Consider the following 18,765-nt stretch of genomic DNA (forward strand, 5'->3'; position numbering starts at 1 on the left):
GGGCAAGGTGTGGAGGCAGCACCTGGCTTATTCCTTTCTTGCCTCTGGGAGAGATGGCCACCAAGAAAGAATGGCCAAAATGAGACTCTTGTCACCACTAACAAAAATTGTTTTTTTTAATTACCAGGGATGTGAGTATCAGTGAGAGAGGCCATGCAGTTTGTTTCTTTAATAATTTTATTATTTTTGTGCAAAAGAAAATATACTCAAGTGCATAGAATGTACAACAGCCTAGAAATGGGATCACATTAGATATGCTAGTGTAGCCTATATTTTTAAAATATCGACAATACGCCATGGGCCCCATTTATATCCACAAACACATTTCTAAAATACCTTCATGTTGTGAATATGGATCTGATTTCCCAGTCTTCTTTTCCACCGATATTTACCTATGATCTTGAATACAAATAAATACTTGCCTATTTTCTTCACTTCCTTGGATATTTCTTGCCTTTCCTTTGCCATTCGAAGCCATCAACCTCGAGTGGCCGCTCAGGCCAAGGCCAGGGCAGGAACGGAGGCCCCGTGCTCTGCCGGTTCTAGGAGCAGCACCTCGTGCAGGATGCAGGGTCCTGCTCGGCCGACACCGTACTGACATCTGCTGGCCATCTGGAGGTCAGCGTTACTCACAGCTGCTCAAAACGGGGAGAGAGTTGGGGGGCTTTTCCAGCAAAGATGCCAAACATAAATTTTACTCCGTTTTCAAAGCTTTAACCAAGAAACGGACCAATTTGTTTGGGCAGCTGTGTCCATTATCGAATAGCTGTCCACTGAGATGTTGTCTTGCCCCATTTCTATTTCATCCATGGCTGCTGCCTGCAATCAGTTGGGTTAGTTATCATCACCCAGCACCATCCTGGGAGTATCTGTGGTGGAAAAAACAGAGAAATGGGAAACTTTCACAAACCATTACCTATTTTTCCCTTATTTTAAAAAATTATCCGCAGCGCCTGAGCTCAACAGAGCAAATATAAGGGGCCCCGGGAGTAGGGGGCGTGGAGGAGCGGCCCGAGAAGACCTCGTCGCATGCCTGCTCTTTACTGCCCATCGCACTCTGTCCCTGCGGCTGCTGTCGTGTTCCAACAACAGCCCCATCGCAGAAACGACGGTGACGGAAACCTAACGTATTTGCCAGTCTGGAAAACGGCTTCAAATTGTAAGGCGAGCTTCCAGAGCCCGAGGTTCTAGAAAGAGAAACGTCCCCTGGAGAACTAGTCTGCTCAAACACCAGCCCAGCCTTTTGTCCCTTCTCCCACGGCGTGGTCCCGGAAAGAAATCAGCATTCAAAGGTCCGGGAGGCGCGAGTCAAATCCCTCCTTTCCCCTCACCCACAGACACCTTTCCATGTCCCGCTTTCCTCCACTGTAAGGCTTGAATAACCACATATGAAGCAGAAGCTTGCGATGAGGGGTAGAAGGAAATGCACGTCAAATTGCCAGCAAGGTGCCCAGGCCGAGGTGGGGCCTCGCCTCGCAGCAGGCGGCGGTCTTCCTGCGGCGCGGGTCTCTGCCACTCCCAACTCGGCCTCTAGGCCCCTCTCCCCAGTTCGGACATTCCCCTCTTCTCTGAAACCACTCTCAACAAGCTCACCCAGCACCTGCCGGGTGTTCCTCCTATCATTTAACTCCTTAGGTTTCTGCCACTCCCGCTTACCTGGTTTTCCTTCACCCTGTTCCTTCTCAGACTCAAAAGTTAGAGAACCACCGATCTGGGGCTCTACCCTGGGACTCTGTAAAGCATTGTTGGAAAGGTGACATGGCAGCATCAGAAACCCTTTTTGAGGTCAATGGCTGACTGCCGGCCTTCTCCCTCAGCCTGCCCCTGTGCTCCCGGGTCACCTGCGGTGTCCACTGCCTCTTCGAGGGGCGGCACGACTTGTCTTGTCATCTGCCCGCTGTGTGTGAAAGAGCCCAAGGCGTGGGCCTCGGTGGGCCCCTCGTGCCCTCTGCACCTGCACACAGCTGGCGGCTCGCCCCCGCCCCCACTTCCTCGGAGCGCAGCGGCTTACCACCCGCTTCCAGGGGCTCTACAGTCCCAGACTCCCCGGGCCCTCCGGCCTGCCCTCTTCTGATGGCCTCCTGGGCCTGGCAGGACCCACACCGTTACGTCTCCCAAGCTGGGACACCCGGCAACCATCCCAGGCTTCGTGGCGCTGCGTGAACTTGCCCACTGCCGAGCCGGAGGCCTCCTCTCTCCATCTCGGTGGAACTAACTCCCCAGGGGTGTGCCTTCAGCACGAGGCACCGACTGCCTCATGCTCTCAATTCATCCTCGTGACCCGAAAACTACGCCCTGGGACTCCGCGGGGCCCCGGCCTGCCCCGCTCCCCATCGCCCACTCTCTACACCTGGGAGGCGGCTGTGGTATAGTGGACCAGGTCATCCAGTCCTGCATTGGACAGCAACAGCGCTGGGACCTTAGACAAGGCATTTAACTGTCCTCTCGCTCAGTGTTCACATTCACAGAACTTAACCACACTACTTCATGGATTTGCAATAAAAATTAACTTACTAGACATGGTTGAGGGTTGAATCGTGTTTAAGAAAGGAACTTTATCCTATGTAGATGAGGCCAAACTGAAGCAAGCTGGGGCTTTTTTCCATGTGACTGGAGTCCACCTAAGGCAGAGGAAATGCTGCCACAGTCCAGAGAAGCCAGAAGCCAGCGGACACCAGAGTGCGGGCACAAGGAGGCAGAGACCGCCGTGGGGCAGACGCCTCAGGAGGCAAATGCTGCCAACTTGCCCCCGAAACTGCGAGGCAATAAATTCCCACCATTTGAGCCAACCCATTGCATGATCTTTGTCACAAGAGCCTGGCAGGTGAGGACAGACACTTAAATACCCCCTATCTCCCCCAGAACCAAGCTTATGCCTTCCACACTGCAAACACGGGTTGGTTGAGCAATGCTCCTGGAAAAGAAATACCATCAAATTAAAAGCAAGTGAACGGTGCTGGTGGAAACACGAATAGCTTGTTTATGTAATGTGCTTGAAGCCATACGGCAAATCCAAAGCAGCAGAACCAGACTGTCTGCAGACTCACAATGGAGGCCACGTGCACCTGCAGTGGAGGCTGGATGTGCCCATGAACTCATAACGGAGGGGTGGGAGCCCGTGATGGAGGCAGGTGTGCACCTGAGTCCATGATAGAGGGGTGTGTGCCCATGAAGAAGGTGGCGTGTGCCCCCAATGAAGGCGGGTTTGCCCATGATCTCACAATAGAGGGGCATGTGCCCATGATGGAGGTATGTGTTTGCATGATGGAAGTGTTTGTGTGCCCACAACGGAAGTGACATGTCCCCGTGTTGGAAGTGGCATGTGCCTACAATGAAGGCGGGTTTGTCCATGATCTCACAATGGCGGGGCATATTCCTGTGATAAAGGTGGGGTGTACCCATGGTTCCATGATGGAAAGATGTGTACCCAGCATGGAGGCAGGGTGTGCCTGCAATGGAGGTGGTGCACGCTCATTTTGGAGGTGGTGTGTGCCTGGGATGGAGGAGGTGTGCTCCTGCAATGTAGGTGGGGTGTCCCTGCAATGGAGGCAGCGTGTGCTCCTAGTAGGGGTGGTGTGTGCCCGTGATGGAGGCAGGGTTGTGCCCAGGATGGAAGGGTGTGTGCCCATGATCCCATGATGGAGGGGTGTGCCTGCACTAGAGACAGTGTGTTTGAGGACCTCTGAATCAGGTCACGGGGTGTCATGGCAGGAGAAGCCATCGATTCTTTCATCCATGCCAGCAGATCCAGGTCTGGGGCAGCACTATTCTCCTAACCTCCTGCTCTGTCTGACTCTGCAAGGCATTGACTCTTCCCATCATGGAGATTTTGATCCCCCCAGTCCCAAGGTTGCAGCTCTTCTGTAAAGGGGAGCAGCTGAGGCCCCACTGGCTCCACCATTGATTGCCCAGTCTAATGGTGCCCTGCAAGGGGCCCTGGCTAACTCACCAAGCACCTGAGCTGGGAAATAACTGCATGTTTCTCTGTACCCTTTTCTCAGGAGAGAAGCAATGAGAAGGGTTCAGCCAGCTTCAGACCCAGTAAATAAGTCAACTGTAACAGATGGGCAGAGCCTTGAACCTGGGCTAACTCTCCCTGCAGAGCCCTGAGGCTGCCCTGAGCTAGGCCTGAGTGGTGGCAGCTGGACATCCAGGTGGAGGTGGGGCATCTCAGAGCGCCTGGCAGCCGAGGGCTCCTCAGTCCTCCCCTTGATGCAGCTGGACTGAGGAGCCACCCGCAGGGCAGACCCCCTGGATGAGTGGGCACAGACACAAGACATATGGGAGTCAGGTGTACTGCAAGAGAAGGGTCTCGATTGTCCAGCTGGCCAGGAAAACCACGGAGTTCCCTGGCTCCATCTGTCACCTCTCTAGGGCAGGGGTGAAGGTCATCATCTGGACAGAGTTAGGACTTTGGACACACGCACACCCATGAACAGGCGCACATAGGTATGTATGTACTCATACACACACATACATGCACAAACACGCGTGCACATGCACACACATGCACAAACATACACTACCAATGCATTTCTCGAATTATGGCTAGTGAAATGTACTGAAAAGAGCATAGGCATTGGGTTGAGATGTTTCTCAATAAAAAGATTCCTTTCCATTCCAGTCCCACCAACTCCAAACATCTCACTGGGGAGAAAATATATCGCTCCCGAAATTTAAAATGTTATCTGCATGTGAAACCTCCCAAAAGTGAAAAGGGAAACAAAGTTATTTTCCTTTTCTATCTTGCAATCAGCTCAGAAAAAAACTGGAGAAAATCTCCATCCATCTGCTGCCCGGCATTCACTCAACAGAACATTGCTCACTCAGGGTTACGTGAAGCTAAGAAATAAGGAGAGTGCACAGAAAACCTCATCCCAGCCCACACTGCTGATCATTTTCCAAGAGGGCATTCTTGCCAAATGGGCTTTTGGCCCCACCAACTTGAACAACTTTCCTACTCACTGCTTAGAAGAGGCGTTTTGGCAGGAAAAGGAATCTCTGGTGTAAGTCCCACATGGCATTTCATTCCAATAGAGAGAGCCGGGGTGGGAAAGGGTTACTGTGAAGCAGGTAGAGCTTCCCTGTGGTTCTCTTGGTGGGCCCTTCTCCCACCTCACATCCATTCCTGGTCATCCAGCTATCCCAGGCAGCTGCCTCTGCCCCACACTGCCCACAGCCACCTGCTTCCTAGGAAGCCTCCTGGTCCCCAGTCTGCGCATTCCACCCCCACTCAGAGCTCTTTCTGCCTTGAGGAGGACCTGCCTGTGTCTCATCCCTCCAGCACCCAATGTCATCGAGAGCCACCCTCATAAACCCCTCTGCTAATGGGCAGTTGTCTGACAATGGTCTCCAGAAGCTTCTGCATCCAGGGCTTCCAGAGCTTACTCCCTCCCACCTGCCATTCCAAGCAGAGGGATGTATCCTCTGCTTTATCCTTTATCTGGCTAATTTATATCAACAAGCATGTGTCAAGGGCCGATGGTGTGCCAGGCTCAACCACAGTAAGCATTCTAGGGATCCTAGAGCTTCCAAGATGCTCTCTTCCCATCCCTTGCTCCAATCTGAAGACTCCATGATAGAATATGCCAGGAGTGGGAAACATAATCGAGAATGAGGAGGTGCACTTTAAAGAATGATGGTTGACAGCGGGTTGTTTACAGAACCTGGAAGAAGGCACATTCTCCATTGCCCTAGAGTTTACTGCAGGTGGTCACCAGGAAAACATGCTTTATGGATTATTACCACATTGATTTGGTTATAAATGTCCACTTGTTTCCAAATAACACCCTGGGGCACAGTGACCTTAGAAACAGTCCATGCTTGATGTGGTCCACTCTGTCTTCACTGGGAGGAAAGGGAGGGGCAAGCCACAGTGCAGATGTACCCATGGCGGTTCTGGAAAGCAAGAGGGATGCAGAGAGAGAGTCCTGGCCACCTTGAAAATAAGCATGGATTCTGGCCGTTGAAATTGAAAGGTCCCAGGGGCTATTCAGGATAGCCTCCGCCTGGTGGAAAAGCCTCTGAGACCAAGCAGCCAAAGAAAGTGAGAGACCTAGGACAACCTGCCCAGATCCTGGCATCGTAACCCCACAGCAAGTGAGCGACATGACCACAGCACATCATGTCACCTGGAAAATTGGGGCCTGATTTGGGGCAATTGTTGGCAACATTTTTCCCTTCCAGCATGAGGGATGGTTCTGCTTGCCGGTCCAGAAGTTTCAGGCACAGAAGCCAAAGGGAGTTTACTGGTTTTTATTCCCTCTCACTTTCCCAACAGGTATCCAGCCTCTGCCATTGCAGCCCAGGACCCCATCCTGCCCAGGTGCTGGAGTCACCGGAGCAAAGGGGTAGGGGAGTGTGCCACAACCCAAAGCCGTAGCCCGAGGCGATGGCTGGGCCACCCCTCTCCAAGGCGAGGTGGGCTCCAACCCTCCACTATGCTTTCTGGGGTCAGAACTGGAAGGCCATTTGTATTTAACATTTGGGGCAGGTTTAACTGGAGCATTAATCCCAACTGTCTTACCTCATCTGAGGAACACAGCACAGCGCTCTTCCCCTCTGCAAGCGTAATTTCTAAATGCAGGAGGACCCCCACCCCCACCCCGGTCCTCCTCACTAGGAAACGAGCACATAGACCTTCACTCTTCCCCAGGAGAAAGTACAAGTTGCGTGGTGAGTATCTGGGGCTCTTGAAGCCCTTCTGTAGGGTTTGGCCAAGGGCCTCTTTTTAAAGGCCTGGGAGGGAAACTGAAAAAATGGGAAGGCCCCTGGTGGAAAAAGGGCTTGGGCAGCTGTGGACTAACCCCTGGCCACCCACACCAGCACCTTAAAATGTCCTTGTTCCCCTCAAAGCAAAGACGCGTCATTGTTCTCTAAGGTACCTCTAGTAACAATTCTGGGGGTGCTTCAGTGACAAGGCCATCACCAAGGACAGAGGGGCCCACTGAGCTTTTTATTTATTTTTTAACTTTTTATTTAGAAGACAATTTCCAACTTACAGGGCAGTTACAAACCCCATACAGAGAACTTCAACTTACTTCCACACTGCCAAATACCCAGCTCTACCAATTATAACATCTTGGCACCTTTGCCATATCATATCTGTCACCCACTCATCCATCCATCTGTCCATCTGTCCATCCATCTATCTATCCACCCATCCATTTTATGAAATTTTGAGAACAGGATACATACATCATAGTCTTGAACATGCAATACTCCCATGCTCATCTCTTAGGAACAAGCATATTCGCTTATATAATTACTTTAAGTGCAGTTATCAAGTTCAAGAAATTAAACATTCATGTAACACTTATATTCTCTACTCTACTTTTTTCATATGTCCCAATAATGCCACTTTGAGCCTTTCTCCCCTTGCTACATCCCATTTGGAATCATGCATTGCATTTAATTGTCATTGTCTCTTCAGTTACTCTTTCTTTTTCTTTTTTTCAAAATTGTGGGACCATATATACAAAATCAACTTTCCCATCTCAGCAACTCCCAAGCATGCCATTCAATGAGAGTAATCACATTCATGATATCACAGTATCTTCACCATCTTCCATTACTAAAACTTCCCCATCTCGCCAAACAGAAAACCTACCCATGTTATGCATTAACTCCCTATTGCCCCTGTCCTCCAGCCCTGGAAAACTGTATTCTAATTTCTTTCTCAATGAGCTTGCATTTCCTCCAATATTTTCTTTTTAGTTACCATGGGGCTTAATTTACCATCCTAAATCTGTAACAATCTTGTTTGCTTTGATAACAACTAACTTCAATGGAATACACAAAATATATTCTCATACCCCTCCATCCCCCCACTTTTATGTAGCTCTTGTCAGAAATTACAAGTTTATAAATTGAGTCCCAAACTACCAATTACATTTTATGCATTTGTCTTTAGATCCTGTGGAAAGTAAAAAGTGGAATTACAAACCAAAAATACAATAGTATTGGCATTTATATACCCATGACATTATCTAAAGAAATCTTTATTTCTTCATGTGGCTTCAATCTATCATCTTTTTTCCGTCCCTTTCAACCTGCAGAATTCTCTTTAGCATCTTATAGGACTGGTCTAGCAGTGACAAACTTCTCCAGCTCGTGTTTATCTGGAAAGGTCTTAATCTTCCCTCATTTTCAAAAGACAGTTTTGCCAGATATAGAATTCTTAGTTGGTAGTTTTTTTACTTTTAGCACTTTAAGTATGTCATCCCACTGCCTTCTTCCCTCCATGGTTTCTGATGAGAAATGGTTTTTTTAAAGATTTTTTTTTTATTTATTTCTCCCCCCTCCACCCCATTGTCTGCTCTCTGTGTCCATTCTCTGTGTGTTCTTCTCTGTCCACTTGCATTCTTGTCAGGCATCACCGGGAACCTGTGTCTCTTTTTGTTCTGTCATCTTGCTACGTCAGCTCTCCATGTGTGCGGTGCCACTCCTGGGCAGGCTGCACTTTTTTCACACCGGCTGGCTCTCCTTGCAGGACTCACTCTTTGTGTGTGGGGCACCCCTACATGGGGGGCACCCCTGCATGACATGGCACTCCTTGCATGCAGCAGCACTGCACATGTGCCAGCTCATCACATGGGTCAGGAGGCCTTGGGAATCGAACCCTGGACCTCCTATATGGTAGGTGGATGCTCTATCAGTTGAGCCACATCCACTTCCCACCTGATGAGAAATTGGCTCTTAATCTTATTGAGGGTCCCTTGTAAGTGGCACATTACTTCTCTCTTGTGGCCTTCAGGATTCTCTTTTTATTTTTGACATTTGACAGTTTAATTAGACTGTGCTGCAACATGGTTCTCTTCAAATTTATCCTGTTTGGGGCTCATGTGGTTTCTTAGGTATGAATGTGTATGGCTTTCTTTAAATTTGGGAAGGTTTCAGTCATTGTTTCTTTGAGTATTGTCTTTTTCTCCTTCTGGGGACTCCCAAAATATGTAGATTGATAGGTTTGATACTGTTCCACAAGTTTCTCAGGCTCTGATCACTTTCTTTCATTCTTTCTTCTTTTTGGTTTTTCTGTTTTGTTTTTGTTTGTTTTTGCCTCAGCAATGATTTCAATTGTCTTATCTTCATGTTCTCTGATTCTTTCTTCAGTCAGCTCCTATCTGATGTTGAACCCCTCTGGAAAATTTTTTAAAAATTTCTGTTACTATGGTCTTCAGCTAAGTTTGGTTCCTTGTCATAATTTTCAATGTTCTACTGGTTCTCTTTGCATTTATCATTTTCCTGGTTTCCTTGAGTTCTTTGTTCATATTTTCCTTAAACTCTTTGAACATATTTAGGACCAAAATTTTCTAAAGTCTTTGTCAGAAATGTCCCAGGTCTGATCCTCCTCATTGATGGTTTCTAATATCTTAATCTTGATCTTTGCTTGGGCCATTGCTTCCTGTTTCTTTGTATGTTTTGTAACCTTTTATTGAACCTGGATATTTTGATACTTTAATGTGTTATCACTGGAATTTAGACTCTGAGGCATCTGTTTCTTAAGCTTGTTTTCAGCTAGTGTTATGACAGAACTTTCCTTGAATGCCAGGGGTTAACAGAAAAAGAAAAAGGAAAAGAAAATGCCTTTCCCAGGCTTTGCAGATTGACCCATAGGGGTACTCTCCTGAGCTACTCCATGCAAAGAGTTTGGAGAACAGCCCCAGGACAAAGTAGGGGGCTGCCCTGATTCTTTTTGTAGGGTCTTGTCTTCAGCATGTACAGGTGGTCCTGGGACTTCCTCCTTTTACATGATATGAATGTGCCCTCTTGCCTAGGAAACAGTTTCCTCAATGGTTCCAGACAGCAATTCCTTGCCCTGGGCAGCCACTTGCCTGCTTTTCTATAGCACATGGGGGAGCTCAGTGAACTGCCTTCTACATGCAGGGCAAGTTCTGGAACAGCATGTCTTTTAGGTCAGACATGCATTCTGTCCCATGTGCACCAGCGTTACTCTGCTCCCTCCAAAACCAAGACCTGGGGTCTGTCCTGGAGTACAGGCTAGCTCCATGCAGAACTGGTAAGGGGTGGGGAGGGGCCAGCCGGGACACCACTAGTTCCTGCCACTTTTTATTTTTTAAGATTTTTAAAAATTTCTTTCTCTCCCTTTCCCCCCCAGTTGTCTGCTCTCTGTGTTCATTCACTGCATATTCTTCTGTGTCTGCTTGTGTCAGCGGCACTCAGAATCTGTGTCTCATTTTTTTGTTGTTGTTGCATCAGCTTTCTGTGTGTGCGACGCCATTCCTGGGCAGGCTGCCCTTTTTTCACGCTAGGCGGCTCTACTTAAGGGGCGCACTCCTTGCATGTGGGGCTCCCCTACGTGGGGACACCCCTGCATGGCACAGTACCCCTTGCACGCATCAGCACTGCACGTGGGCCAGCTCCACACGGGTCAGGAGGCCCTGGGTTTGAACCGCGGACCTCCCATGTGGTAGGCGGACACCCTATCCATTGGGTCAAATCTGCTTCCCCTCACCACTTTGGAGTAGCCTTTTTCTTGTTTTTTTTGGTTTCTTGATTTTGCACTTGCCATTTTACTACAGTCCTTTAACTGTTTTCTGGAGCTTTGAGAAAGACATTGCAGACAGTTATTACTAGTTGTTCTAAGCTTCTGGGGGGCATGGAGCCCTGAAGCATCTCATTCTGCCATTTTGACAAGGGCAGGGTCTCATTGGGTTTTGCTATGGGATAAATTTTGTCCCCACAAAAGACAAGTTCAAGTCCCAATCCCTGGTTCCATGAATGTGATCTTGTTTGGAAATAGGGTTGCTATAGTTGGAATTAGGCAAGTTCAAATGAGGTCACACTGGAGTAGGGTCAGTCCTTAATCCAATATGACTTGTGTCCTTGTAAGAAGAGGAGAAGAGACAGATAGAGATGAAGAGGGAAGGTGGCCACGTGATGAGTGATGATGGAGGCAGAGATTGAACCCCATGATGGCTGGTAAATCACCAGAAGTTAGAAAGAATTGAGGAAGGACTCACCCCTACAGATTTTGTAACTCTCACTTCCAGAACTATGCAAGAATAAATTTCTGTTGTTTTAAGCCCCCAATATATGGTATTTGTTATGGCAGTGCAGGCCCCTCCTCCCTAAGGTACCCCCACCCTGTGACCCGTCCCATCCTAGCACTGCACTCTGGTGCCTCCCCCTCCCCACCCTCTGTCTTTGCCCCAGGTTCTGGCTGCAGATCCAGGCAAGCAGCCTCGGCTGCTGCCACAGCTACTGCTCTGTGAGCCTGGCCATAAGCATGGCCCCTCCACCATGTCGGAAAGGGCTTGGCTCTTTCTAGAGACCTCTCCAAGCTCTGCAACAAGTGATCCTTTCTGTGATCTCTGATGCCGACTGGTGGAAAGGCTTTGACTGGTTTTTGACAAGCTAACTTAGACGTAAGTCATGTATGCTACAACTAACGAAGTTGGGCAGGTTATTAAAAGTACTTCCCGGTGACCAGGAAATTATTCCATGTGTGTAAATTAGGAAAGCTCAGAAGTTCATTAATTGCCTGAGGCCCAGAGGGCCCCAGCCAACGCACGGAAATAATTCATCTGATGACAGCACCTGAGTTACACGGCTTCCATCTTCTGACAAACCTGACCTTTGGAACGAACAAAGACCACAATGTATTTCCCTGTGTTCCCACAAATGAATGGAAGTAGAACAAGTTGCCTGAAGAGCTCCTGCTTGTTGTTGCTGAAATCAGGTCTACGTCCTCCCTGGCCCCCAACTCCCCTGCTTCACTGTCTCAGCATTCAAGGCAGAAACATTTCCTAGAGTGATAACATGCCACTTTGGAGAAAAACCCAGTTAGATGTTTCACCAACGTAAACACCCCAGATCTTCCTCCTCCTGGTTAGCCGTGGAGATGACATGGCACCCAACTTTCCTCTGCTCTCAGACATGTGAAAATCCAAAGTTTTCTGAAATTTTCCTTTGGTACAAAATGAAACATGTAGGGAACCTGTGTGCTGGTTTTAGTAAAGCTGGTGTTGACAACTTCTAAGTGATTCCTAGGACAAAGGACGATTGTGTTTGGTGGCATTAGACCCTGCAGCAAAGGGGCTAAGAAGAGGGGACCAAGGACTGAACTCACTGTGTGCAGGTGCCCTCTGCTGACGTGTGCCACAGGCTTGACCATAACAGCATACCTCATGTTCCCATCCTGCGAGAGAAGGGATATATGCCCTGATTCACAGAGGAGGAAACTGGAGTCCAGTGGAACTAAGAAACTTTCCCAAAGAAACTGGTGGCACAGGATCACACTGAGGTTTGGTTGACTTCCAAGCCCGAGCGCTTTCTACTATACCCAACTGACAATCATGATATGGTGTTGAATGCACTTAGGGGAACTTTTATACCTCCAGACTTTCATAAAAACTAAATTAGGAAATTGGGAATGCCTGTAGAAATTAAGGTTTTAGTATTCACATATAACCAGGAGGAGATGGGCAAACACATTTAAGGAACTGTGATGAAAGAGAGGTGAATTCTTGCCTGCAAGTATAATTGTAGAGTCAGCACACACTAAAATAAACAAAGGAGGGCATCTGTTTTGACTTGACTTATGACCCCACAAAAAGATATGTTGAAGTCCTAAGTTCCAGTATTTCAAAATGTCACCTTATTTGAAATAGGGTTCATTGCAGATATAGTTAGTTAAAATGAGGTCATAGTGGACGAGGGGGCTCTTAATCCACAATGATCATAAAAAGAGGAGATGAGATAGAGACACACAAATGGAAGACAACATTGCCAAGATGGAGTCAGAAATTGCATTTGTGCCATCACAAGTCAGGGAATCACACGGATTGCTGGTAACCGCCAAAACTTAGAAAAGGCAGAGAAGCATTCTTCACTAGAGGCTTCAGAGGGCGCGTGGCCTTCCTGACACCCTGATTTAGAGTTTCTAAACTCTAAAACTGAAGGAATACATTTCTGCTGCTTTAAACCACTGAGTTTGTGGCATTTTGTAATGTCAACCATAGGAAACTAAGACAACATCTGAATTAAAAAAAACAAATCCTAGCAAAGGCAGTTTGGCGATTGAAAGAGAAAGATGATCAAGATGCCGTTGACAAGGTTACTCACAGAGAAAATATCAAGAAGAATGAAGACGTGGTATTGTTTACTCTGCCAAAGGAGTGAAGGCACCCGGGAAGCTCCGCCAACTCAGGGAGGGTGGAAGTGACAGAAATATTTCCTATAGCAAAGCATGCAGAGATAATTTAGAAAAGAAAACAAAGAAAAGAAGAAATTATACCCAGTCACAAAACCTGTTTTTCTACTTTTTCTTATATTTCAACAGGAGCTCAGTAGCAAAGAGGATAAAGGAGGAACCAACTCAGCAAGGATAAGGGTAGACAAGATGACCCCACTCCTGTCACCAGCTGGTCTTCCCATCCTCATGACTCTCTCTGAAGTCTCCCCCATATTTTTCCTCCTGTCTCCCTTCCCACCTTCATTCCCAGACCCCAAGCACGTCTCTGCTTCCACATCCTTCATGCCTTATTTTCACTTTGCGTTCCTCTGTGAGCTAATCCCTCTGGGCCGGTGAATGCATCAACCACGCAGGTGTTTCTCCAGGGACCGACGTAGGTTGTAGACTCCCAGTGACTCCACAGCCACTGAGCATGCTCAAAGGGCTCTTTCCCTCCTCATGGAGCTCACCCCAGACAGCCTTCTGTGGTGCTCTGGGTGCACAAGGCAACGTGGTAATTGTCTAATGGACCATATTATGGAGACAATTGCATCACCCATGCTTCAAATGGGAAAATTGCTTTCTTTCAGTTACCCATTGGCTCCAATCACAGAATTACTTGGCTGTTCTTGTTTATTCCTCAGAAAATTTGTCCTGAAAGTCTTCCCTTCCTAGTTTTGAGGCAAGTCCAGCCACATTCTACTGCCTCTGGGACCAACTCAGCTAAGATATGAGGACCATACCAAGTACAATGGAGCCGTTCGAGACTGCATACCAATGTGCCCACTTTCCATGGAACAAACTGGGAAAAAAAGGTGTGTGTTGAGGATGGGAGGGAAGATTGTGTCATGGTCAATAGAGGAAAAGCCAGCCATCAGAGGGAGCCTCTCTGAATGACTGCATTTGGTGGCAGATGAGTAGGCATGTGTGCAGGGGGACATTTTTTATATCTATATCCAGAAACTATCATTTTAGGAAAGAAAATGAGCTCTATAGAAGAAAAAATTCATAAAACCTAAATTCAAGTTCAAATTCTGCTCTCTCCTCATTTTCTATGACACCAAACAAATCATTTCGCCTATAGGAGCCTCAGTTTCCTCAATTGGTAAAATAAAGGTAATAATTCTTGCTCCTCCTACCTCAGAAGATTGCTGAGATGATCCAAGTACATTGTGAATTGAACGTGTATTTTTTTTTAAGTATAAAGCACCATAAAAATGTAAGGTACTTATTCCAGCGCTGCAGTAAGGAGAAAATTAGAATAATTGGTGTTATTATATTCACATTCTACTCCTAGCTTTTATGACAGTAAAGATGTAGTGGAGGTTATTTAAAATCTGAAAAAGCTTTATTGTATATTGATCAGCAACAGAAAATCTTCTTTTCAAATATGTAATGTCTTAAAAAGCAAAATATTTATTAACATCTAGCAAATGCTCTTTATAAAAAATAATTCGGATACCACCATTCCCACACGGCTATGGTGAGGCTCAAAAGTCATCATGAAGTCAGATGCCTTCCTTGAGCTCTGAAAAGCAGCCCAGGTCCAAGTTGTCATGAATCATATTCCTGGGGTAGGTTGGGAGGGATCAACATCACCAGTCCTGAGTGATCACAGAAAGGCGATCAAAACCCACTGGAGAAAGAAGGTGGCATGCGGAAGGGGATGATAAACTGGGAAAGGGAGTGCTTAGTTTCCTGGTTGCTAAAGCAAATACCATGCAATGGGTTGGTTTAACCACAGGAATTTATTGGCTCTTGGCTTCAGAGCTAGAAGGCTGGCTTCTTCCCAGAGTCAGTGTCTTCTGGTTGGCCAGCAATCTTTGGGGTTCCTTGGCTTTTCCATCACATGGTGATGCCTTCTTCCTCCTCTGGGTTCTGTTGACTTCAGGCATCTTCCAGTAGCTTCTCTCTCCTTCTAACTGACATTCTGCTGATAAAGGAAGCAAGTAATCCAGATTAAAGCCTAATCTGATTCAGTGGGGTCTCACCTTAACTGAAGAAACATCCTGAAGAGATCATATTTACAATAGGGCCACACCCACCAGAATGGGGACCGAGACCAAGAACATGTCCCAATGGGGGTACACAATTCAATCCACCAAGGGAAGAAGACTGAAAAGAACAGAAGAGAAGGAGTGTGCACAGGGAGAGAACACAGGTGGGTACTACCAGGGAGCAGCTCTACTGCTCCCTGTGATGGTTCAGCTAATGTGTCAACTCGGCCCAGTGATGGTGCCCAGTTTCTGGTCAAGCACTGGGTCAAGGATATTTCAGGAACTTTAATCATCAGTGAGTTGATTGCATAGATGGCTGATCACATCTACAAACTACTAAGGAGACTGCTGTCAACAGCGAGTGATGTTTCATCCAATCCGTGGAAGACCTTAAAGGGGGATGTGATTTCAGCAGTCAGGGAGAGAATCTCCAGCTCTATGTCAGAGAGCCAGAGTCTCCTGGGAACTCATCAAGGATCTTCACTGGAGTCCTTGGTTTGACGCGTGCCCTGCAGAGTTTGAACTTGTGCATCCCCAGGGTCTTGTGAAAGAATGTTATAAAACCTCATACTGTTTGCAGATATCTCCTGTCAGTTCTGTTTCCCTAGAGAAACCTGACTAATACCCACCCCCCAACCCCTCATGCCGTTATCCTCCCTCCATAGATTGGACCCTCAACCAGACCTGAGGAATGGGTCTCCAGGGGCCGAGGGGGAGAGGGGCACCAGGAGCACAACCCAGCACAGGTGGAGAAATGGAACAAGTTGCTGAAAAACTCCTGTTCTTCCACTTCAACCGACATTGCCCAGCTGTTAGCTCAAAATCAGGAGGCCATTTGCCTATCTTACTTCCTGATATTAAAACTACAACTGCCAAATGCTTGTCATCATTTTCACTACTGTTTCCAACTATCCAACTCTATTAAATAAATATAATCACGGTGTCACCCTTATATCCTCAAAGCCATGCAGATGTTCTAGAGCTCAGGAGAGGATAATGGAGCAGATAACCCCTCAGACAGTTGCAGGGCAACCCAACATGTGTCCTCCAGGAACCAATGACTTTGGGATCTATTCTTTGGCATGGGGCATGATGGGCTGATAGGGGTTCCCTGAGGAGCTGTTCCCTTCAGAAACCTCCCCTATTCTCCCTTCCGATCCTGTTGAGTGGAAAGTTCAAAGCCTCTTACTCCTAAAGGTCAGTGACTCATTCATCTAGTTAGCATAGTAAAACTGCAGTATCTCTGAACCAGGACTTAAAGTAAGCAAATGAGACTGCAGAAGAATAAAGTTGTGCAAGGTGTGGACTGCACAACTCCAGTGGGAGTGGTTCTCATGGACTATACTAGGAACAGCGCCACCTAGGGTTGTGCAGTATTCAAAATATTCAAGCCTACACGGGGTCTGGAAGTTAGCCCCCTACCAGCTCAGGTGTCCAAGGGTCCAAAACGACGCTGTGCACATCTGTTCATGAAGACTTTGGTAAGTCAGCGTGAGGGAGGAAAGAAAATAAGCAGATTAATAAGAAACGTGGAAAACAGTTTCTTCAAGCCTCTTCTCCAGGATTTGCCGTCCTTGGCCACTTGCTTCTGAGAATTTATTCGCTCGTCTGCAGATATCCCCTCTCTGCTGTTGCTTGAAAACAAAGCCCTGAAACATTAGAAAAATCCTTTCATTACCTGGTACTGTACTACACATGTACACAACAAAGAGAAATAAAAGCCCAGGCTTGTAGTAGCAGACAATGAGGGATTCATCGACCCTGCGGAAAGAAATGGACCCACGCAGGCAAGCCAATGGACGGGGATGTCCTTTTTTTCTTTCTTTCAAAAATTTCAAACCAGGAAAAAATAAAAAAGATGATTCAGGGGGAGAAAGAAACAGTTAGGGATCTACCTTACTCAAACCGATCTGAGATTCACACCCATGTTTTAAGAGGAGCCTGTGTGCCCGGTCAGCCTGGCCAGCTGTCCCAGCTCTGACAGGACAGGGGAGAGAAGGCACCGCCCACTCACTGCCCACTGCACGCCAGGAGCTGGAAAACAGGAGCATTTGCCACAATGGGGCAGAGGGCGGCTGAAATGGGACCCACTTGCAAAGTGGCCCATACTTCCCTGCAGTATTCCTTTCAGCCATTTCCAGGTTTCCAGGTCGGAAGGCGGCTTGCAGGCCAGGCCCCCCCGGCTAGTGCCCTGTTGGCATGGAGACCAGAAATGTGAAGGAACGGGCTTGCTCAGTCAGAGACCTGCCAAACAGGTCGGCCTTCCAAACTCTGAGAGCCAAGCGATGGGGAAAGGGAGAGAAAAATTTGCAGACCAAGTGGAGTGCGTGGTTTATGCATTCCTGCCCCGGGTGTCCTCAGCGTTGGATAAACACTTATTTCTTCTTACACACAAGGAATCTCCTGGGGTTCAAGGATGAAGCTGCCATCACTATGGGTGGGTGTGGGAGAGTGCCTCACAAAGCACCCCCAACCTGGGGGTGTGAACAGCGGGCACTCACTGTCTCCAATCCTCCAGGCTCTGACCGAGGCAGTGGCACCACCTCTCGCGGCTGTCCTCCTGCTCGGCCTGGGTCCAAAGTCCCTCTCCTTATAAGAACACCGGCCACAGCGGGCCAGGGCCTCACCTAATCCAGTTTGGCCTCCTCTTAACTGACCCTGTTTCCAAATGAGGCCGCAGTCCCAGGACACGTCTTTTGGGGGTACAGTTTAATCCACAAGGGCGGCAGGGACAGGGCTGCTGCAGGGTGACCCCAAGGAGGCCCTGCAGCTTTCCCCGAGAGAAAGCGAGCTCCTGCTGCAGACCACGGCCCGCCTGCCCAGAGCACGCGTGGGGAGGGGTCAGGGCAAGCCCACCCCCCCAACTTGCTGCGCACTCAACCAGTCCTCAGTCTCCTCGTCTGTAAATGGGGACGACGGTGACTGCACCCGCCCAGGAGATGGCCAGGATGCGCCCCTGCCGCCACGTAGGATCACAGCCGCCGCAGCCTTGGTCCACGTGCATCATGGCATTGTGTGCGTCCACGTGTGCCACAGTGGATACGGGGGCAAATCACAGAAGGTGGCAGGATGGAAACCCTCGCGTTCTTCTCTGCACCCCGTGGGCCTCTCCCCCTCGGCGCCCGCAGAGGGAACCAGAAGAGGAAGCCGAGGCTGCAGACGCTTGCACGGGAACGTGCAGAAGGGCCACGGCCTCAGCCCTGGACAGAGGTCAGGCCCCTGCGTGGCTGCGGAGAAGCCGCCCCGGTCTTCTGCTCCAGGGACAAGGTGAGTGACGCTGCTGGCCGGGATGGACAGTGCAGGAAGAAGGGGACCAATAGGACGGGAACATTTGGGAAAAACCGGCCCAAGTCTGCAGCTTAGGGGAAACTGAGCCAGTGCCCAGTGGTTCCCCGTGGGGTGGGTACAGGGGACAATGCCTGGGCCAGGCCCAGCCTCTGTGGCCATTCCGTCAGGACAGCCCAATCCAGTGGCACTGGATGCCCATTTGCTGTCCAGAGCAGAGGCAGGGGGTGGTCAGCCAGGAAGGGGAGGCTGCCCTGACCATACCACCCGCATCAGGGCAGCAGCATG

General features: G+C 48.5%; 1 long non-coding RNA gene across 1 annotated transcript; it reads right to left on the reverse strand.

Annotated features, from left to right (window-relative positions):
* Positions 1-14,588: 14,588 nt before the first annotated feature.
* On the reverse strand, positions 14,589-17,336 carry LOC111761868 (uncharacterized). Its single transcript, XR_002795106.2, has 3 exons — positions 17,088-17,336; positions 16,615-16,668; positions 14,589-15,128 (listed from the first exon to the last, which is right to left on the reverse strand). It is a non-coding gene; the product is annotated as an uncharacterized lncRNA (long non-coding RNA).
* Positions 17,337-18,765: the final 1,429 nt, after the last annotated feature.

Source organism: Dasypus novemcinctus, chromosome 4, assembly GCF_030445035.2.
Source record: "Dasypus novemcinctus isolate mDasNov1 chromosome 4, mDasNov1.1.hap2, whole genome shotgun sequence".
Taxonomy (NCBI): Eukaryota; Metazoa; Chordata; class Mammalia; order Cingulata; family Dasypodidae; genus Dasypus; species Dasypus novemcinctus.